Raw genomic sequence first — 22,875 nt, forward strand, 5'->3', positions numbered from 1 at the left:
AATAGAAATCTGGGAATTCATAAATATGTGGAAATTAAGCAACACACACCCAAAGGACCACTGGGTCAAAGAAGAAATCACAAGGCAAGTTAGAAAATATTTTGAGTTGAATGAAAACAAGAATATAACATACCAAAATTTACAAGATGCAGCTAAAGCAATGTTTAGAGAAAAATTCATAATAGTAAGTGGCTGTATTATAAATGACCTTAAATCAAAAGCCTAACCTCTCACCGTTAGATACTCAAAAAAAGGACAAACTAACCCCAAGCAGAAGGAAGGAAGGAAACAGGGTTATAGCAGAACTGAACTGATATAGAGAATAGAAACACAACAGAGAAAACCAGCAAAGTCAGTGTTGGTTTTCTAAAAGGATAAACAATATCGGCAAGCTTTCGGCTAAACTTACCAACTTACTAAACTTACCAAACTTACCAAAGTCATGTGAATTCATGTGAAAAAATAGAAGACAAATGATCTTAACTGACAATGCTGCTGAGAACAACACAACTTTACACATGATGGGGTACATCAATTACCATGAATCAAAGGTGATTTTAGATGTGTAAGTCATGTGGGAAAGCACCTCCATTCGTCATCTTTTTTTTCCTTTGTTGCTGTGGGGAGCAGGACCGAACTAAGATGCCGTGGAGGGAAGCTATGGTTAGAGCATGCCCAGGACAATGCAGTCAACACGTGCTTACCTGAAGGGTGACACCACGCTCTCAGAGCCTGCGCAGTAGAGCAACATAAACCACATGTGCTTACCAAAGTTACATAAAACAATATCTGTTCATCAGAAGCTGATACAACATTGCCTCATACAAGAGTATATAAGCAGAGGACTTCAGACTTGGATGACACATCCAGAGAGCGAATCACCTTGAGCTGTCCTGCATGTTCTTCCTCGGGAGGGAGAGCTCCCCGCCAGAGTCCAGCCCCTTTGACTCTGTCTTTGAAGATAGGGACCACCCAGCTGCCTCCCAGATCAGACCTTCTCTGGACTCTTGAGACTTGGGTTCATTATCCCCCAGTTCTCCCATGTGATATTGTTACTGACTGTTTCTGTTATTGCTCTTGATTGATTGTTAGTGATTGAGACTGAACCCACATCAATAGAAGCTGACTAAATAGCATAGTCACCTTGGTTGACTCATTGTTATTCCTTGGCCTGGTGTTGTCTATAGGGCTGGTGGCCTCACAGGCGGCCGGGCGACTCCGGTCCATGAGGAAAGGCTAGAGGCTGACTTATGGGAAAGACTACAGTGTGAATACACACAAAGTTAGAGTACCTCTCAGGACAGCTAGGTGAACAACACCTACCCTGAGTTAAAAATTTCAAGACCTTTGAAAACCTGGCATTTACCCTTGACTCCCACCCACCCCCTGCCCCACACACAAGAATGAGGCTTCTTCCCCCATTTCAGGGTCTGTTACAAACCTTTAACTTTTCTTTCCCAGGCCACCATCAACACAGAACAGCTGATATCAGCTGTTTGCACTTTTGCTAATTGACAGATTGCATTTTCAAATTCCTTCCTACAAAAGCATCACTACAAACAGCATTCATAGTCTGACTCTGAGGCACCTAACTACAGAAAGTAGGGGTTTTCCATGTTAAAGAATATTAGGCTTCCACAAGATCACACCAGTGGATACCAGACACTTAACCAAGTAGCTCATTTCAGTCTTTTGACTCAGAAAATATACGGCAAATAAATGTGATTCCTCACTTTAAAATAAATATATATACGTGTATACACATTGGAGAGGAAAAAGGAAAATAGGGGAAACTCAATATAACCTTGAAAGTCATGTGAATTCATTTTTCTTATGTTTATTTTGTATTTTTAAGGGACAGATGGTTGGGGACTACAAAATGTATCGGAAGTTAGGTTCAGGAACAGCCCCTGGCTTCCCAGGAGCAGGGAAGCCCGGTGCCTGTGAGCCATTTGGGCTCAGGGTCTGAACACGGGGTCAGCCCAAGGAGTGGGGCAGTGCCATTTGGCCTCTCCTTCACGAAAAGCTTCCGAGTTTCTTGGATTCGGACTAAAAATGAGGCTACACCCGAAGGCAGCGCTAAGTGAGTGGTTTATCAGTCTCGTCTGTCGGATATAAATGTTTACATACGCCACAGTTTTTGTAACCACGCTTTGTCATTTCTTCATGTCTGTACACATACAAGGAACAGTGGAAGGAAGAATGCAGGGCTTGCCTCTGCCTCTCAGAGCTCTGCCTGACGCTGCCCTGATGTGATCCTGGCAACCAGGGACCCGGTCCTTCACAAGACTCTGCTTCACTCTGCCACAGCCCTGGCGCTCTCTCTCCCTGCCCCGGGCTCCACCATGAACCTGCCACACACTTCTGATTTCAAGGATACTTGGTGTGGTTTTTATCTGAGTTTAATGTTGTCATTATTACAACCTCTACCCACCACCTCTAAAATCTCTCAGCACATGCCTGTTCCACCTTTATTATTTCTATTGTAACTTACATATTTTGCATCACACTAATTCCTCCACATTGAGGCTATGTTATTGAAGTTATTAGTTTTACAACAGTAATTATAACAACAAATATTTATTAAGTACTTGTTTTGCACCAGGCACTCTACCATTTTACACACATTATATCATTCTGTCACACTTAACTGTATATAAGCATATGCTTGAATTTGTCAGTAGCACTTAAAATTAATTAAAACAAAGATATTGTTGGTCATCTTGGAACGAAACATCTCAATACACTGAAGACATGAAATCCACAGAACAAAATATTTTGAAGTCTTACAAAATGTACAATACTAAATTATTACAGGGATACTATTAAATTTATGTTGCTATCATGTCCTAGAAACTGCAGCATCTAATATATCAAATAAATGATTAGATTCATATCTTCAAATAAATCCTTTTACTAAGAAATATATAAAGTGAGTATTATGTTTTTGCATTAACTTTCCAACTGTTTTCCATAATAACCAACCAGCCTGGCATCAATTGTGGTGTGGGGGCTGAAAAATAACATGAGATACAATTTTTACTAATCCTTTACATTCCACTTTGAAGCTGTACACTGTTCTTGATCAAAACTCTTATTTTAGTATCAGGAATTACATTATTTTCCAAAGGACTGAATTTTCTGCTGGAGACAGGAAATGAAGGACTGCTAATGCTGGAAATGTATTTTTCCTGTCTCGACATTACTACATGATATATATTCATATTAATAACAACTCTGAAAACTAGTTTCATTTCTTCTACATGTAAGCAATAAACAGTGTGTGCAAAACTATGAATACTACCAGCAGTGATGTGGATACATAATATAGAGTTTCTCCTGAATGTACAGCCATTTCTAATATTTCATTAGAGCATTGTACAGGCAACTGCCACCGGTGTCCATCAGAGCTGGATTAGATGAAGATAAACAGTGCAGGCTTCCAGGGAAAGCCGGAGCTGCAGCTCGAAAGCATCCATTTCTCACCCAAGGGCACTACATGGCCATGTCTTCCTCCTTTATGCAAAAAGAATGAGTCGATTATGTTACTGACATTCCTCCCCAGCAGGCTGAAATGTCTGTCTATAGTCCAGTAAGAGATAGTAAAAACAATAGCTTCATAAAAAAATAGGGAAATTTCAAAATGTCTTCATGCTCAAGTTTGTCACCTCTGCAAATTTTCTCCAGTCTACCATAATTTTAATTGGTATGGCAGAATCTATTTATGCAAAATTTCATAGCAACAAATATTTTACACCAAAATAAATAATGTGCAAGCTGTTTTCTAAGCAAAAATTTACATCTGATGTTTAATAATAAAATAAAGCTTTCAGTCACCACCATTAATTTCATGTTTAATAATCACTGATAACAACAACTTGGGCACAAAGGCCACTTCCTCCTAGTCTCCAAATGACTTTACAATTGTATTAAAGAAGTAGATAAATAACAAACGGAGAATAATACAGGTATAAAAGAGTACTTTGTGAGAGCATGAGTTTCCCATTGAGCAAAATGACATCTGCTTTTAGTCTAATAGCAGCCCCTCCTTTGACCCCAGATGGGGGTGCTGAAACTGACACCTTCACCCAGTGGCTAAAGGTAAACTGCTTTAATCTTTTGAACAACAAAAGACCTACTGGAATTTAGAATGGATACAGTTTTGACCTGGAATTACACTTCTAGGAGTTTATCACACAGAATAACCATGCAATCATACATGGACTTTGGGTGTAAGGATATTCCCTGATGCAAAAAAACTGGAGACAAACCAAATGGCTTCCTTCCTGAATAAATTACAGTACATTGGAGTATACTTTAAATGTGTCCATGTACGGTGTGTGTGTGGGGGGTTGTGCCTGTACATATGTACACACATGTCTACACATGTATGCCTATGTCCATGTTTAATATATATCATTTCTGGAAAATATTAGAAAATATTTATAATGCTGGGGTATATATATCCAGACTACATTGCAAAGAAGACAGTCACAACCAAACCTTTGAAAGTATGCCTCAAAGATATGATTTCAAAGGTAAAACGGGACATTGTTTATGTATATATTTGACAATTATAACCCATGTGATGAGAAAACAGCCATTCTGGAACTTCCGCCAAGATGGAGGCATAGGTGGAAACACTGTGCCTTCTCCCACAACCAAGTTTGAATACAACAAAGGTTTGGAGAACTAGGACACACCCAAAGACCAGAAAACGGAATTATACGGAAGTCCGAAAACTACGAACTGTTCAACCAAACGGTAAGAGAGGCGGAGCCAGCAGCGGAGCTGGGTTGGGCAGGAATGATGCCCTGACCTAGACGCGCAGGCAGCCCGGAGCCAGTTGGGGTGTGGGGCAGACTGACCGCGGTCGCACATTCCCGCACAGCGAGACGGACCACACAGGCCCCAGGGGGCGAACCCAGTGGTGGAGGGCTGACGGCGGTGGCACACTCACGTGCAGTGGGACGAAACGCGTGGGCCTGGTGACGGTGGTGGCTGCGGTGCTGGTGGGGGTCGTGGCAGCAGGCGGCAGAGGGAAGCCATTGTCTCTCATTGACCCCGCCCCCACATACAGCTTCACAACCCAGCAACTTAGTTGCCCTGCTCTAGTGAACACTTTAGGGCTCCGATCCTGCTACGGAACAGGCACGAACAGCCCAAAAGATGGTGTAAGAAGAACTCAAAGTCCCAGAGCCAATAACTCTAAGCGACCAACAGATTGCCAGCCTCTCAGAAGCAAAATTCAAGACACTATTTATCAGGATGTCCACAGAACTGGTAGATTATAGTCACAAATTAGAGGAACATATGAAGGCTAAACTAATTGAAATGAAGGGAGATACACAGGAAACCAATAGCGATGGAAAGGAAACTGGGACTCAAATCAATGGAATGGACCAGAAGGAAGAACGAAACATCCGACCAGAAAGGAATGAAGAAATGAGAATTCAAAAAAAATTAGGAGAGGCTTAGGAACCTCCAGGACATCTTTAAACGTTCCAACATCCGGATTATAGGGGTACCAGAAGGGGGAAAGAAACAGCCACGAGTGGAAAATGTATTTGAACAAATAAGAAAGGAGAACTTCCCCAGTCTGGCAAAGGAAATAGACTTCCAGGAAATCCAGGAAGCTCAGAGAGTGCCAAAGAAGTTGGACCTAAGGAGGAACACACCAAGGCACATCATAATTACATTACCAAGATTAAAATGAAGCAGAGAATCCTAGAAGCAGCAAGGGATAAGGGGACAGTCACCTACAAAGGAGTACCCATCAGACTGTCAGCGGATTTCTCAAAAGAGACCTTCCAGGCAAGAAGGGGCTGGAAAGAAGTATTCCAAGTCATGAAATCCAAAGACCTACAGCCAAGATTGCTTTATCCAGCAAAACTTTCATTTAGAATGGAAGGACAGATAAAGTGCTTCTCAGATAAGGTCAAGTTCAAGGAGTTCATCATCACCAAGCCCTTATTATATGAAATGCTAAAGGGACTTATATAAGAAAAAGAAGATGAAAAAGATGAACAGTGAAAGGACAGCAAACACACAGTTATTAACAACCACACCTAAAACAAAAGCAAACCAAGAGGACAGCTAGATCAGGAGTGGAACCATAGAAATGAAGAACACATGGAGGGTTAGCAACAGGGGGATGGGAGGAGGAGAAGGGGGGAGAAGGCACAGAAAATAGCATGGATGGTAGGTAGAAAATAGATAGGGGGGAGGGTGAGAATAGTGGGGGAAATATAGAATCTAAAGAACTTGAGACATGTGGTTATAAACTAAGGGGGGGAGAATGGTGGGGGAGGGAGTGTGCAGGTGGAGGGGAATGAAGGGGAGGAATAGAACAACTGTAATGGTATAATCAATAAAATATATTTAAAAAAAGAAAAGAAAAGAAAACAGCCATTCTGAGTTGCTGCTTAAGCATTCCACAGCGTGAAAACCCTGCTCACTCCTGCATCTAGACATTTAGACAAAGACCGAAATTCAGAATTCCCACCACCAGTTTCTGCCTTGCTTTCCTGGGTCAGCTTTTAAAATGACCACTCAGAGCTGAGCCTGTGAAAGAATTAGTGACTGCCACCCCAACCTCCTTGTAAGTGATAGATGCTTGCTACCCTGTTCTCTCCTGTTCACTGGGACCTGGGACGGAGGACTGCCTTTCTCAAGGCTCACTGCACCTCCATTCTGGGATCTATAAATATAAATCTTGTCACTTTGTCTCCTTTGTGTGTGTGTGTGTGTGTGTGTGTGTGTATTGAAATCATGACTTCAACCAAAATGGTCCCTAGGTTTTCACTCCCCCAAAGTGGGAGCTCAGATGCTGAGGGCGATACCTGCCCAGCCATGTGAATGGCTTGTGCTTCCTCCTCCAGGAGATCATAATCTGCATATTCTTAACTAAGCACAGCCCAACAAATTATAAATCCAAGTGACTGACATGAAACTGACTGATGATCAAAATTGTAAAGTCACACCATTGCAGAGCTAGAATGAGCCTAAAGGTCATGATGTATGAATTTTCTGCAAAAGGAATATACTCTTGAGCCCTATTTCCTCAAAGTTTCCACATAACTCTAGAAGTAGCTCGGAAAAATGAATCCATGTTCAGAAAAATTGTGTAAATGCTGGTTAAATGTAATAAAATATGGTTCTTTCATATAAAACCATCTCAAACTCTCTAACATGCTAACCTACATTGTAAATCTCCAAAAGGAGAATATCGTATGTATGATTTTTTAAATTTATGTGGGCAGTCACCTCTTGATTTAACATCTTGGTGGCCAAATGCGCTGGGGAATACACTTGGGAAAAGCTAGTCTAGAGGCAAACATTCCAAATTTACAAAACTAATAAAATCTCATTTTAAGAATATATCCAACTATACTAAAATTAAACTACCAGGGTCCAAAACATCAACTGAAGAAAATATAGGTAAGTAACTATCCCATCACTCTAATCATACAAGGTCAGGCCTTACTCCAACGCACTGAACACTGAACATACTCCCCAGGGCAGCCGATGCTCCTGCTCGTCAGTGTTTCCTTCATTTCTGAAGCTCTGAGGGTTCGACTTAGAGGGTTCTCCACAAGCGCCAGAGAAATTCTGATTTCCCTGACAGTGGACTCTCTGGTGAATTTAGGTGCTCACTCTACTGAAATCTCTCTCACAGAAGAAACTAAAGATAATACCCCATGCTTGCTGAGCACCTCTTTCTCTACAGTTTTCAAGGGAAATGCCACTTCTCAGAGTGATCTTGGTATTAGTTCCCCCTGAAGACAGACACTTGATCTTGTTCACTGCAGATACCAGATTACCTGGGAAAATGTTTCAATCGATCACAACCTGGGGAATGGATTTGGAATCAGTAAGACCCGAGTTCAAATCCAAACTCTGTGACCAACTCGCTGTAAAGTTTTAGACAATCTCCCTGATGCTTTTAAGCCTCACACAACAGTTCCTAACTTGTGGGGATTGTGTGAGAATGTAATGTGACAACATTTACAACAGGACAGCAGTGCTTCCACGGCATATAACTGCACTTCTAGTGACAATTCAGGTGATGGCTAGGCATCCCACTCACTGAAACTGGAAGTGCACTGCCGGAGGGCCTATGGTTTTCCATAGCAGGTGTTGGCAATTTACTTTCCATCACTCCAGAGAAAGTGTTCATGGGTGAACACTCGTTCTCATCCACACAGTGTTCCCAAGGTCCAGCACAGTACCTGGCCCACAGCACACACTCCCCAAAACTGTTTCTATACACGGGCGTGTGTGTGTACACACATTTTAAAAAGTAGCATGACAGTAGCAATTACTCCTATTTATAAACCTCAAAATTATACTTGCACAGTTTAAATGTGTTAAATGATGCTAAAAGGTTTGTTGCTAAAACTATCAGTCTACCACCAACTTCCTCCTCAACACTTTTAGCTGATTATTTTATGAACACCATAGAACTAAGTAGTATGACTGTACTGCTCCTTTTCAGTTTCCTGTGTTGGTATCATCTGCTGACTTTTCCTATGGAGAATGAAGATGTGACCCGCTTTCCCCCTGTCAGCCCCACCCCCCACATACATCACCCATACACACATACACCCTTCCCTTCACCACTTCCCCAATGTGGTTATATAATAATTTGGATTGGATCAATATTCAGCTTTTGTTACTGCAATGATGTAAATATTATTTAGAGCTGAGCTATATTTACTAATATACCACTAATTCTCCCTTCCTGCACAACTTTCTGTTTTCTCTGGAGTTAATAATTATCTTGGGTTTTTTCCAACTTAGCTTCCTATGTACTCAATTCAAAACTACCTGCCAACTGCTTGACTCTGCTCTCAGGAAGGTAAGACATCACGCAGTCTATCAATTTCATCTTCCTAAGAAAACTCTTCTACATCCTTCTCATCTGCTCACATCTGGACTGACACCATCTCTGTCCACAGCCGCATGTCACCACCACTCTGGCACTCTGCCTTGTTTGATCTCCTGTTTCCTGAGTCCCACATCTGTTCTCTTGGCTTGCTGCGTTTTGGTGAAGCAGATCTCCCAGCAGTTTCCTGGAAAGTAAATCTTCAGTGACTTTGATACCTAAAAATGACTTTGAGGAGTCATTTCAAATCCTTGAAATTTTGCCTGGGTAAGGAATTCTAAGTGAGTTGTAGTACTCTCTCGGAATTCTGATGGCCATCTTTCATTGACTTTTGGCATCCAGTATATTGTTGCAATGTCTGATATTCAAATTTCAGGTTCTTTGATTTTTAAATCATTTTTTCTCACTTTAATTTTCCCTCATTGTCGAGCAATGTCACAATAATACTGCATGGGTATGTATTTTAATCTACCATGCTGGAAATTCAGTGAGTCCTTTATAATTTGTAAATTTACATCCATGAGTTTTGAGAAATTTTAAAAATATTTTATTTACTCATTTCTATTGAGAGAGGAAGGAAGGGAGAATGAGGAGAGAAACATAGTTGTGATATCAACTGTTTGCCTCTCTCATACGCCCCTACTGGGGATCTGGCCCACAAACCAGGCATGTGACCTGACTGGGAATCGAACCAATGATCTCTTGGTTTGCAGGCTGCTGCTCAACCCACTAAGCCACACCTGCCAGGGCAAGAAACCACTTTGAATAATTTTGTTGGTGGTTCCTCCCCTCCATTTTCTCCATTTCCCACTTTGCCTGTTATTGGGATAATGGAGCTCCTAACTTGGTTTTCCAATTTTCCTATTCTAGTCTCTCCCAGTTTCACTCTACTTTCCAAGAAATTTCTTCACTTCTGCCTTCTGATTGTACTATAAAATTTTTCATTTCTGCTTTTTTAAATTGTATTTTATTAATTATGCTATTACAGTTATTCTGATTTTTCTCTTTGCCCCCCTCCACCCAGTGCCCCCTACTCCCTCAAGCAATCCCCACACCATTGTTCACGTCTATGGATCATGCGTATAGGTTCTTTGGCTACTCCATTTCCTGTACTGTACTTTATACCCCCATGGCTATTCTGTAACCACCTATTTGTACTTCTTAATCCCCTCACCTCTCCACCCATTCTCCCCTTCCCCACTCCATCAACCACCTGTTAGCTAATTTTTATCTTGCTGCTTTTAAAAGTTTCTCTATATCTTTAACCTTTGGTCTTTTCATTATTATGTGTCTTGGAATGAGCCTCTTTGCATCCGTCTTGTTTAGGACTCTCTGTGCTTCCTAAATGAGGAGTATCCTGGACTTGCATATCTATTTCCTTCACCCCCAAAAATGATATTTTCTTTCACTATATTTCCAGATAGATTTCCAATTTCTTGCTCTTTCTCTTCTCCTTCTGGCATGTTGGACCTCTTCAAGTTGTTTCACAGGTTGTTTATACTATCGTCATTTTTATGGACTCTTTTTCCCCCTTGTTTTTCCAGTAGGTTGCTTTTTGCTTATGTTCCAAATCATTAATTTGATTCTCAGCTTCACCCACTCTATAATTATTTCCCTGTAAATTGTTCTTTATTTCAATTAGTTTATCCTTTGTTTTTGACTGGGTCTTTTTTATACTTCTGAGGTCCTCTCTAAGTTCCTTGAGCACTCTTAAAACCAGAGTTTTGAACTCCGCATCTGATATATTGCGTATCTCCATTTCACTTAGCTATTTTTCTGGAGCTTTGATCTATTCTTTCATTTGGGCCATGTTTCATTGTCTCCTCATTTTGGCAGCCTCCCTGTGTTTGTTTCTACATGTTAGGTAGAGCTGCTTTGACTGAGTGTCTTGGTAGTGTGGGCTAATGTAGTAGGTGCCCTGTAGGGTCCAAGCTGGGTACTCGAGGTACGCTCTTCATCTGGGCTAAATATACCCTCCTCATGTAGTTGAGCCTTGATTACTGTTGGCAGGTCATGGGAGGAATTTAAACAGGCTAGTAAGCTGCAAGGACTGGCTGTGACCACTGACCACCAACCTCTATTCTCCATGGAGGATCAGCTATGCAGGAGCAGGGTTGTGGTGCTCCAGTGTGATCAATAGCTATATACTGGGTGCACAGGCCCTGGGATTTCCAAGATGGTTTAGGCTAAGAGTAACCCCCACTGGTGTTTTGCCTGGGGCTACCTTGCCTGAGCTATAAAGCAATCTGAGGCGGCTGCTACTTGTGCTGGGCTCTGCAGTTCCCAGGCTAAGCCAAGCTATGAATCTAGGCCAGATGCAGCTAGGGCTCACTGAAGCCAGCTGTTGCTTGTTTGATAGGATTTAAGAGCCAAGACCAGCCATTTTTATGGAAAAGCAGCTTGGATGGGCCCAAGAGTTGGCGTGGGTCAAAGCCTCTGGGGATCTCCAAGACAAGTCAAACAGTGTTAGCCAGGTTGGTGGAGTCTCAGTTACGGTACCAGCTTGCCAGCTCTGTGGGGGTAGAGTTTAGCAAAGGGACAATGGCCTCTGCTTGTCCTGATGCCAGACATTTCACTTTCTCCCTGTATGCCACGGATGCCTTTCAAGCTGCTATCCTGGTGCTAGAGCTCAGAGGGAGTGAGTCTAAGTAGGTGATTCCGAGTGTGGGTTCTTTAAGAGGAACTGCTTGGGGCTCCAGAAGTTTCTTCCAACAACTCAATCCCTGCTGGCTTTTGCAACTGAACGTTGTGGGGATTTATCTTCCTGGCACTAGAATCCTGGGCTGGGGGGCCTGGTGTGGGTCTGGAACTCATCCCTTCTGATATATCTATCCCTCCTGTATTTTAATCCACCACACATGGATATGGGACCAGCCAGCCCATTCTGTCTGTGCCTCTCCTACCATCTGGATGGATGTGGTTTCTTGAATTCCGCAGTTGTCAGACTTCCATTCAACTCAGTTTCTGATGGTTCTGAGTGATGGTTATTCTATGATTTAGTTGTAATTTTGATGTAGTTGTGCTAAGAGGTGAGTTATGTCTGCCTATGCCACCATCTTAACCTGAAGTCCTCATTTCTTCTTTCATGTTTTCAGTTTCTTAGTAGCATCCTATTCTTATGCAATGGTTGCAACTTTTTTCCTTACCTCTCTGAAGATCTGAATGCTGAATTTTTTGGTTTTTCTCTTCCTAGGTATTTATTTCTTATACCTTGCCTTCTTCTGTTTGTTTTAGACTCTTACATGTTATTGTCCTTCAAATATCCTTAACGGCTCATACCTAAGAACCACCACTATAAGAAACCAGGCTGAAGGTTCCACGCATACAGGGGCCCTATCTGTTACACCCTTACCACAGATGAGCTGACTGGTAGATTTCAATAGAGAAGACCCTGGGTATAATATTCTCCAGAAAGATCCTTCCAGCCACCCATCTGGGTAGGGGCCTTACTACCAATATATTGGAGGCCAAGGCAAGGGTGGAGGAGGGGAACACAAGGTATGAGGATGTTATTTAATGTGTGGAATACTGACCAATTGTGCCTATGACCCCTAACGAAAGACTCTCTTCATCCTCTCCAGAGGGTATCGCCAGGCACCCACCAAAGATTGGGAGTGGACCTGGGGATATATGTGCTCCTTAAACAGCTTCTCACCAACACATATGATTTGAGCCTCCTTATACTCCAACTTCTAGTTATGGCTGTTGCCACCAACTCCTGGGACTTTTGAGAAATTCTGTCATGTAAACAGCCTTGCTCCTCACATCTGCTAAGTCTATTACCACACAACCATCTGCTTCCACCTTCCAAAATATTGTTGCTGTTGTCTCTTTTGTTTTCACTATCCTTGTAGGTTTGTGCACTTAAAAAAAATCGATTTCCTGTTATTTTACTGCAATTTGTGGTGGAAACAAAATTAACTGCCTGTGCTTAATGGATTACCAGTATTGAAAATAAAGGTCCATTTTTATATATTTGTGTATTTTCTAAAGTTTTCATAATAACTGTATTCCTTAGTAATCAGAATACAAATTTATTTGGTACATCAATCTAAAGAAATGACACTTTAAATAAGCAAAGGTAATCTGGCTGACTTTCTCTCCTTTGGGACTTGCTCCAAATACCCATTTATCTTTATATAAATAATAAGAAAGCTTAACTATGAAAGGGAATGTTCTNTAATGGATTGCCAGTATTAAAAATAAAGGTCCATTTTTATATATTTGTGTATTTTCTAAAGTTTTCATAATAACTGTATTCCTTGGTAATCAGAATACAAATTTATTTGGTACATCAATCTAAAGAAATGACACTTTAAATAAGCAAAGGTAATCTGGCTGACTTTCTCTCCTTTGGGACTTGCTCCAAATACCCATTTATCTTTATATAAATAATAAGAAAGCTTAACTATGAAAGGGAATGTTCTATTATATAATGGTCACTGTCTGTAATGAGGCCTTGAAGTACGGCCATATCTTAAGAAGTCTTCTAAACTATCAGGTATTTCAATATAACAACAGATGCTATCGTTCATATGACTATTTCTGAACCCTACGTTATTTTGTACAAGGATACCCTGAGGAATGAGTGCAAATCAAATCGCTATTGCAGAATTCCCTGAACAGCTATCAAAAATAAAGAAGCACATGTGTACACATGCCCTAATTCTCAGAAACCACTGCAGGCCACCTGGTTGACCTCAGTTTTGGCGAGTCTGGCTCAGCTCACTGATAACACACTAAAGCCTCCCTCTTTAAGTAAGATAGCGCAATGCCAACTCTCCAAAATAAGTCATCTAAAAAATAGCTGTATGCTAGACGTAGGGATTCTCTTTCAGCACAGTCTCTTTTCCCTGTTCACTAGTAGGACCTCTCTTGGGGCAGTTTCCACACGCTGCTATGATCTGAAGTTAGCTGTGCACCTGATTAACCCCCAACACTAGGCTGCAAACTCCTTCAGGGAGAGTCTACGTCCTTGCTTCTATTTTCACACAGGCCCCTTCGATGCTGCCATACACAGGACAGAAGGCTAAAAATTAATGTCCTTCCATTACGACATATCCACCAGTAACAGGATGAGGTCATGATGAGGAACAATAAATACAGAAAGAAAGAGGTCAAGAGCAACGAGTGCTTTTGAATATTTAAAGGGAAGAGAGTGGACTCTCTTCCAGAGTGGCCTCTGGATTTGGAAATAAAAACCAAGCATATCAAGCCCTGGCTGGTGTAGCTCAGTGGCTTGAGCACGGGCCTGCGAACCACACAATTGCGGTTCGATTCCCAGTCAGGGCACATGCCTGGGTTGCAGGCCAGTTCCCAGTTCCTGGCAGGGGACGCACGAGAGGCAACCATACATTGATATTTCTCTCTCTCTCTCTCTCCTTCCCTTCCCCTCTAAGATAAATAAATAAAAAAATCTTTAAAAAAAAACTCATTTCTGTCTTCATATATGACCTCTTTAAAAAAAAAATACCAAGCATATCAGAAACAAAAAATGGGTACCAGACATCATTCTTAATTTATTTAACATTATTCTGAAAGTACCAAATGGTGCAATAAAATAGTAAGTATCAAAATTAGAATGGAGGAGCTAGAATTGTCATTTACATATATGATCATGGTCTACTTAGAAAATTCAAAACAATCAGCTAAAATATTATTGGAAACTACAGAAAAAAAATAGTAAGAAAGCCAAGGACAGACTTAAGCAATTATTTTTCCAATGAAATAATATTAAGCAATATATCATTTTAATGGAAAATGACACTAATCAAAGTTGCTGATTATAACAATAACATTAGTAATAGCTCACATTCATTGAATGCTAAGCCTTTGCTAAGCATTGCCCTGTGCATTTGACCATATTTCATTTAATCTTCACAATGTCTCTGAGAAGTATGACTTTCAGTGCCCCCATTTCATTTATGAGGAAACAGAGACTGAAAGAATATCCATAATTTACCCAAGCTGTGGAGCGGAAAGTAGAGGTGCTGTGTTCCTCATCAAGCTATACCTCAGGCTGACTCCAGAGCCCAAATGCTCATCCTGAGGTAAATTTAGTGAGAAGAGAGAACGCAATATATAAAGAACATAAAAACTCAAATAAACATAGACCTGTTTATGTTTGTTTAACAAAGATTTAATATTGTAAGAATGTAAATTCTCTTCAAGTTACTCTATATATAGTCAATGTAATCTAAAGGAAAATTTCTAGCAAGATTCTTTTTCCTTTCTTTTTCTCTCACTTTTTCTCACCCTCTCTTTCTTTTACTCTTTTAGTCTTTCTGATAAAATGATCCAACATTTTCTCTGGGAGAATTAAGCACGTGAAAGTACCCAGGAAAATTCTGCTGAAAAGATCAGTAAAGGGCCTAGTCACACCAAACACTAAAACACACACCCCTGCTACACACATTGAGCTTGCCGCTCACGACCAGGCTGATTCATGGGACAGAACAGGAAATTCAAGAATAAAATCAAGTATTCACAAGAATATTTAACATAATGTAACAAAGTCACTTTTAATCAGACTGGCAAGAATATAAAATGAAAATGCTCAATGTTGATAGAGGTAAAAAGAAATAAATGTGTAGTTAGGCACATGGTTAGTGGAAACATAAACTGATATATAATTCTTGGGGAAAGTAATATGCATATATATTACTATATATGAATATTACATATATATTACAACTCACTTTCTTATCTAATAATCTTATTACTAAGAATGTTTTAAGGAAATAAATGCATAAATTAACCATAGTATTATTGGTTATAGCAAAATGCTGGGAATGATCTAAATGTACAATAACAAAAGAATAGCTTAATAAATTTTATAACATACTTAAAGGTAGCTTATGTAAAATTATTTAAAAGTATACCACTCTTCAATGGCATGAAAATACGCATCAAATAGAGAATAGCCCACATAATGTCATCACATAAGGACCACCATATGTCCATATGCCCATATGAAATACATACGTGCATAAGGAAAGATCAAATGGACAAAACTATGTTGAAGGTAACATTTACTGAACACTTAACTGTGGGCCAAAATTAAGCTCTTTGGTTACATTATCTCATCACATCTTTACAACCACTTTATGAGGTAGACACTATTATGGCCTTCATTTAAGTGATTGAAAAAAGGAGACTTACAGTGTTAGTAATTTTTTCAAGGTCACACAGCTAATTAGTGGGGAGTCAGGATGGAACCCAAACCATCTCACCCCTGCTAGAGATCCCCATGTTCACCAGAATGTCTCGGACAGCTATACCTAGAGGGGGGGTTCAAGAAATGTTTGCTTCCTCTTCCTATATTGTCTGAGTTTTCTTCCATGAACAGGTATTTGGAGACATGGGAACAAAGAAGAAAGAGAGAAATGAATCAAAGGTGAATTTTGCCACAACCATTTCAATAGGTAGATGGACATGAACACATTTCAAGAGAGTGAAGAGTAAAAAGATGAGAGAGAAGATGAAAGTTATACAGAGTGACTGATAAAAATAAATGTCAAAAACACCTTCTATAAAATAATCAATGATATAAGCAAAAATTAGCATAACACTCTTTAGAAGGTAGTTTAGCAATGCAAACGAAAATGAAAACATGCATGTCCTTTTCCCCCAGAAATCTGATTCCCAGAAACTTTTCTGAAAAAAGATAAGGAGGCAAATATATAAAGGACTTCATAACTATCTTCCCTATGTTATATGAAATGTGGTGTAGTGAAAGAGCTCAGGAATCACAGTTAAACCTACCTGGGTTTGAATCCTTTCTTTGCACTTTAATGGCTATGACCTTGAGCAAGTTAATCAACCTCTCAGCCTAAGTTTCTTTATCTCTATAATGAAAATAAAAACACATGCCTCACAGAATGGTTGTGAGGATTAAATTAGATAAAATATATAAGAATATTTGAACTACAAAAAGTATATTTTTTTACTTTCCATCACTCACTAATGTGTAAAATGTAGAATGAATGTATAAACTTAAAACTCTAAGATAAAGCATATAGGGTGGTTATTTCTACATTTCTTTGCATCAAAGTATCATAAAACATTAAACACTATTAGCTTTTAAAGTCACTCAGAAGTAAACCTATGTTATGAAACTTTGACACTTTCCCAATCTCAATCACCACTAAACTAATTAACAAAACTACTTTATACACTACAGTGCATCAGGGTTTTTTTCTTACTTCCCTAATCCCTGGTGTGTTGTAAGGGTGATTGAGTATCTAATTACTTCTTAATTAAATGCACATATTATACATTTTTCACTAGTTCAAGCTTAATGCTTTTAGTCCAGAAATTAAATTCAATGAAATTAAGTTGGATTGGGATTTGGGCAACTATTATAATGAGAGGGTTGTATTATGTGTAATTACAAATAAATGTGGATTTTAGTATTATTTCCCATGGAACTATTTCAGGTACAGGAATGTGCCATAAATGACTAACTTAGATGATTAATAACACTATGGTTATTATTTATAATGTTTTATTCCGAATCACAGTGATTTGATTGCTGGGAACCACTAAATATAATCATTCTTTAAAGAAAAGTTATTGGAGACCCGCTGGTTGTCCCAATACTGAAATCAGAATGAACATTCGTATCTGTGAAAAATGATGAGTTTCTCTGCAGCATGAAGGTTATAGGACTTCTCACATGCTGCAAAAAGAGGAAAAACATAAATCTTGGGACACTTGGAATATAACCAGTTACAGTAATCAAAAATATTTATTCATGGCAAACTATAAAAATATTACTATTGAAATGGCATTCCAATTTAGTTAATACTTTACAGACAGTATTTCATAAGGGTTCCTCTTTTGTTTTTGCATCAGGAAGGAGTAAACAATCTCTGAAGTAGGTATTGTCAGACAACAAAGGTTTGTTAGTTTGTTTGTTTCTAGCTAAGGGAAGCAACCAGCTAGGATAATGTAGCTGAAAACTTCCTCGGGCAGAAGACTAGATTAAATAACTCTTTGAGATCCATTTCAACTCCGTGCTTCTAAGCTGTTCCTAAAAATATTTTCTACAGACAAGGTGTAAAGGATTTTATGAGTTTCTAACCACTGAAATGACAAGAATTCTGGATTTTTTAAGGGATTTAAGAAGAACAGTAATGGAAAATGAAAGCTATATGTAAGCATTTTGCTATGTATAATCATCAGGACCATAACTATTACACGATGAAATGAAAATATTAAATAGAAAGTAAATTAGAGAACTTCATCCTTTCATTATGTTTTTGTATTTCCTTGTAATTACTAACACAACAAGAAGTTACATACTGGTAGATCTAATGCAGATAAATTTTCCAAAGCCCATTCCAAAAGACTGTATCTCACTAGCTGAGGCATTTAAATCAGATGGCAACATTACTACATTTCATGTGGATGACAATAACAAACTACAATACCACCACCAGTTCCTAATGGAAAATGGTGCCAATTAGTTATTTTTCCACTGTGCTCAGGTGCAGATTTGTAATCTTACTTAACACTCTTGTACCAATTCCTCTGAACTGACACACACATTTGGGTGCCCTATGTCATCCATGTCTGTTATTTTTATAAATCTTTTTTGAACAACAATACATAGAAGGAGAGCATGCTCTTGCAACAGTCTAGATGAGAGATGATGCTAACTTGATGGGTTGTGATGATGAAGATGGAGACATCAGGTCTGTCCAGAGAGTATCCAGCCATGTATGGTGAAAAACAGGCATTTATTGAAGAAGATACAAAATACAAGAAACATTGTACATAGGACAATGATGGCTGAGTCTCCTTCAAAGTAGGCACCTTGGAACCTCACACAGTTCTCCCAATTGCCATCAGGTGCCCTGTCGTATTTTCCTAAATCTCCCTGACAGCCTGAAATCTCTTCCCTTTCAAAGGTGATTTTAGTGTTTGGAAAAGCCAGAAGACTCAGGGTGCCAAATCTGGGTTGTAGTGAGCTGAGTCACCTGAGTGATTTGATGGTTCACCAAAAAAACTGCACAAGTTGTGATGCATGAGCAGGTGCATTGTCTGATGAACCTGCCAATCACCAGATTCCCATAGCTGTGCCCTCCTGAATCATTTGAACAGTTTCTGCAGAGGAATGTTTAAGCTTAATGCAAATTTGATGGAGATTCATTGCTCTACTCACTCAGTCATGTTTTAATGTGACAGCCACACAATACACATGCTCACTCAATGGCTTCTACCACCACCACTGACCAGTAAGGTGAAGTTGTCATTGTTCATGCATGTGCATTCCAGTCCACTCTCCTCAGCTGCCAGATTACTTCAATGTCATGCAAACCATTCTTGTTATATTAATACGGTTGGACTTTTTCTGGACAGAACCTGGTATAGATGAATTTGGAGCTGTCAGAAGGAAAATCTGCAGAACTAGAGGACAAGTGGAATTTGAGGTGAGGCGTGGAAGAGGAATGTCAAGTATGACTTGGGTTTCTAAGAAACTTTATGAGCACCAAGTCTGTGAAGGAATATCGTAGATTCAATTGTGTATATGTTGAGTTTGAGATGGCTCTCACACATCCAAAGGAAAAGTCATACTGACCGTCAGGCACTTGGTTCTAGAACTAAAAAAGAGAGACCTGGTCTAGGAATATAAATGAGTGGATCATTTGCATTTAGTGGCAACAGAAGCTGTGGGTGTGGGTGAGTCTCTATAGAGAGAACAGGTCCCTCAAACTGAGCTGTGAGAGCTCCGATGCTGAGTGCCGAGACTTTATAGTTCCCTACTTCTGCGATGCCTCTACTTTCCTAAATCTCTGTGAACTTTATCAGAACACACAACAGACAAAGGAGGAAGAAATTGATGTGCATGTCTTTCTATAAGGTTTTCTTAATAAGTCTCAAAGTGGAAAAACAAGTTAAAAATTTGATTTGAGGAAACGACCAAAAATGAGCATTTCATGAGGTAAAAGGCATAATAGAACATGTTAAGAGAAGATAATCTGTTCTCAGTGATTTTCTTCTGGAAAATAAATCCTTTAGGTTTAAAATCATATAACCTATTTAAGGTATCAGAATATATTAATGTCCAACATACGTGACTGCAAAATGTTCTCTTCCCTTCTACCCAACACAACTTTGTATGAATTCATGGGGGTGAAAGAAAACTAAATTATTCAGAAATTTTCATGTACAATAAATGACTAACATTTTCTAAAACATACAAAAGGTACAAACATGGAAGTAGGAATATTTTCCTTGTTTAGTAATCTTGAAGAAATGCCTATACAGTTTTGATATTTTTTATTCTTGGGTTAATAACAATTTTATATCACATAATCAAAACACAATAGATAGGATGAGCACCCTTGGTATGAGGGCCTTTTCCTGAAATTATTTTGAAACCCTTTAAAAAATTCATTCCATTTTCAAGAAATTCTGATACAATAAATTTAAAACAGCTGCATCCATTGGGCTTTCATTCTTCACTTTAGTGCTGTGCATTATGTTAAATTATTAGACTAAAAATATGGCTCTGGTTTCCCATTTATCCTGAAAAGATAATAGCTTTTCTCTAACAGGGGTGTCTAACCCACGGCCTGTGGGCCACATGAGGCCCAAAATGGCTATGAATGCAGTCTACCACAAAATCGTCAATTTACTTAAAACATTACAAGGGGTTTTTGTGATTACATGTCACAATGTATTTAATGTGTGGCCCAAGACATCTCTTCTTCCAGTGTGGCCCAGAGATGCCAAAAGGTTGGACACCCCTGAGCTAGCTGGTCATTCCGAGTTGACATTCTTCCTTTCCCCACACAGCCCCTCCTCTCCTATAATGACTTATCCTTTTCTAACATAACTCTTTTAGGTTATTAAAGAAAACTGATATGGAATTGATGCTAGATATAGTTCATTAAAGCTCAGAAGACATTATTAACTCAGAAGTACACATGGGGAGGAGTTCAGCACAGTCAAGGGGTGACTCCAAAGACCCAGAAAGAAAATGAGGCCAAGTTTGACAAGGGGATCTTTTAGAGATGGCTGCTTAATACGTGCTCTTTTCTTTTCTCTGTTTTTGGGGAATTTTAAAAATCTATTTAGAGCATACCTATATTTTCCAGTGAGAAGTGGAAAAAAGGAAAACTATTTAACAAGCTTTGTGGCATTGCTTTTGACAGAGAGTAAATAATGACAATTAATTATACTTACGGTAAACATATGTACAGTTTAATGATACCTGAGTCACGAGGGGAAAGCTAAGCCTAAACAATCAGAATAGCCTTTTAAAAATGGGCTAACACTTAATGAAACAAATAAGCAAATAACCACTTATTAGCACCAGTATTATAACACCAAGAGCAACAAATAAACTGAACCTAACACTTGTTCTTATTTGTTGTTTGTTTTTATTAAGATTTGGTCCTCCCACGTCACGTAGAAAATTCAGTAGGTAAAGGATCATTTCATGTCGACTGGCTCCCAGAGACCTGAACTAACACTGCACTTGGGTGAGTTATATGCTACTTCTCTATGCAAGTGAAAAGTCAGAGTTCAAACTTCTTAACTGGTAATGTGAGAAGTCAGAGATTATTCATGGGAATAATGAGTCTTGGTTATCAAAGCCTTCCAGATGTCTAGACATGTCATGCAAAAAAATGCCATTTTAAGTCCAAAAACTAAAGTTATTTTAGTAAAACACAGCTAAAATAAATCTAAAGTATTTTAAACACTTTTTAGAGAACTCCTAGGAAAAAAGTTTTTCTTTCTTTTCAGTTCCAAGAGCTTAAATGAAACATTCATGCATTAAATTCAAAGTCTGACTGTCAAATCATTTCGCTTTAATAAAAATTTGAATTACCTGCCTTAGGGCATTATTAAATATCAAATAAAAAGCATACATCCATAAGTCTGATTTCCCAATATAATTTTTATGTAAAACTATAACTAGATTTGTATAACATATTTCAAGATAAAATGATCAAAAATGTATTCATAAAAAGATGAAGTCAGAATTGGAGTTGCCTTTGAAAGAAGTCCTGCACTCTTTGGACTTTCAGGGAAAACGATGTTCTGTAAGTAACCTCAGCCTCCAAGACATGGACACAAGTCCATCTTCCTTTTAAAATACCTAAATTATAATTGATTTAAGACTTTGAAAATTACACATCATCTATCGTACTGTGAATATGATGTATCCAAACTATGTATAATCTCATTAACATTAAACTCTCACGCTGTGTGTGCATATGTAAGAATGATAAAACAGTGTTGTTTATTTAAGTATTTATAGAGAGGTAACTCTGGTCTACGGACATATGGATCAAAAATTCAAGAGAATCTTACTTCATTAAAAACTGTCATTCATAGTTACTGATATTCACAGATAGTAAGTTAAACTTAGGTTGGAGAAAATCACAAATTCGTGTTCATCAAACCTCTTCACACCTCACTTCCTGCCCTTCCCACTGGGCCACGCCCACAAGCCCAGCCTTTAACCCTTCACGCCTCTCCAGTCTCCTATCTTCCCTGCTGCTCTCGCCCCTCCTAGCTGCTATGCCATTCTTCCTGAAATAATAAAACCAAGTCATAGAATCCCAAAGACTATAAATCATCACCTCTTCTTCCTTCCTATTAAAGCAAAGTGTCTATTTTGTCTACTCCATCAAAAAAAGTCAGTCTCCAAATTTGCTTAGGATTTCATCCTTTTTCAACTCTTTGCCCCTCTGACAAACAGCGCCTTCAGCCCCTCCACCTACTGGCTCATTCCCCTGAAAATACAGAGAATTTCTAGTATTTCTTTTGTTTTTTTAAAAAAGAAGTCTCGTTCTCACCACAAAAAAAGAGAAATGCTATGCATGTGACATGATAGACATTAGCCAATGCTACTATGGTAATCACATTACAATACTTAAGTGTATCAAAGCAACAGGATGTACACCTTAAATTTACACAATGCCGTTCCTCAACTTTATGTCAATTAACAAAAAAAAAGTCTCCTTCAA

At 39.0% G+C, this 22,875-nt stretch overlaps 1 protein-coding gene across 1 annotated transcript in view; it reads right to left on the reverse strand.

Moving 5' to 3' along the window:
* Nucleotides 1–2,389: 2,389 nt before the first annotated feature.
* Nucleotides 2,390–22,875, reverse strand: part of CA8 (carbonic anhydrase 8 (inactive)) — a 109,195-nt gene continuing 88,709 nt past the window's right edge. Inside the window, exon 9 of the mRNA XM_037058603.1 lies at nt 2,390–3,516. The gene's annotated coding sequence lies outside the window, so the exon portion shown is untranslated. The remainder of the gene's footprint in view (nt 3,517–22,875) is intronic.

This window comes from Sturnira hondurensis, unplaced genomic scaffold (assembly GCF_014824575.4).
Source record: "Sturnira hondurensis isolate 20B ecotype Veracruz unplaced genomic scaffold, ASM1482457v3 Scaffold0010128, whole genome shotgun sequence".
Taxonomy (NCBI): Eukaryota; Metazoa; Chordata; class Mammalia; order Chiroptera; family Phyllostomidae; genus Sturnira; species Sturnira hondurensis.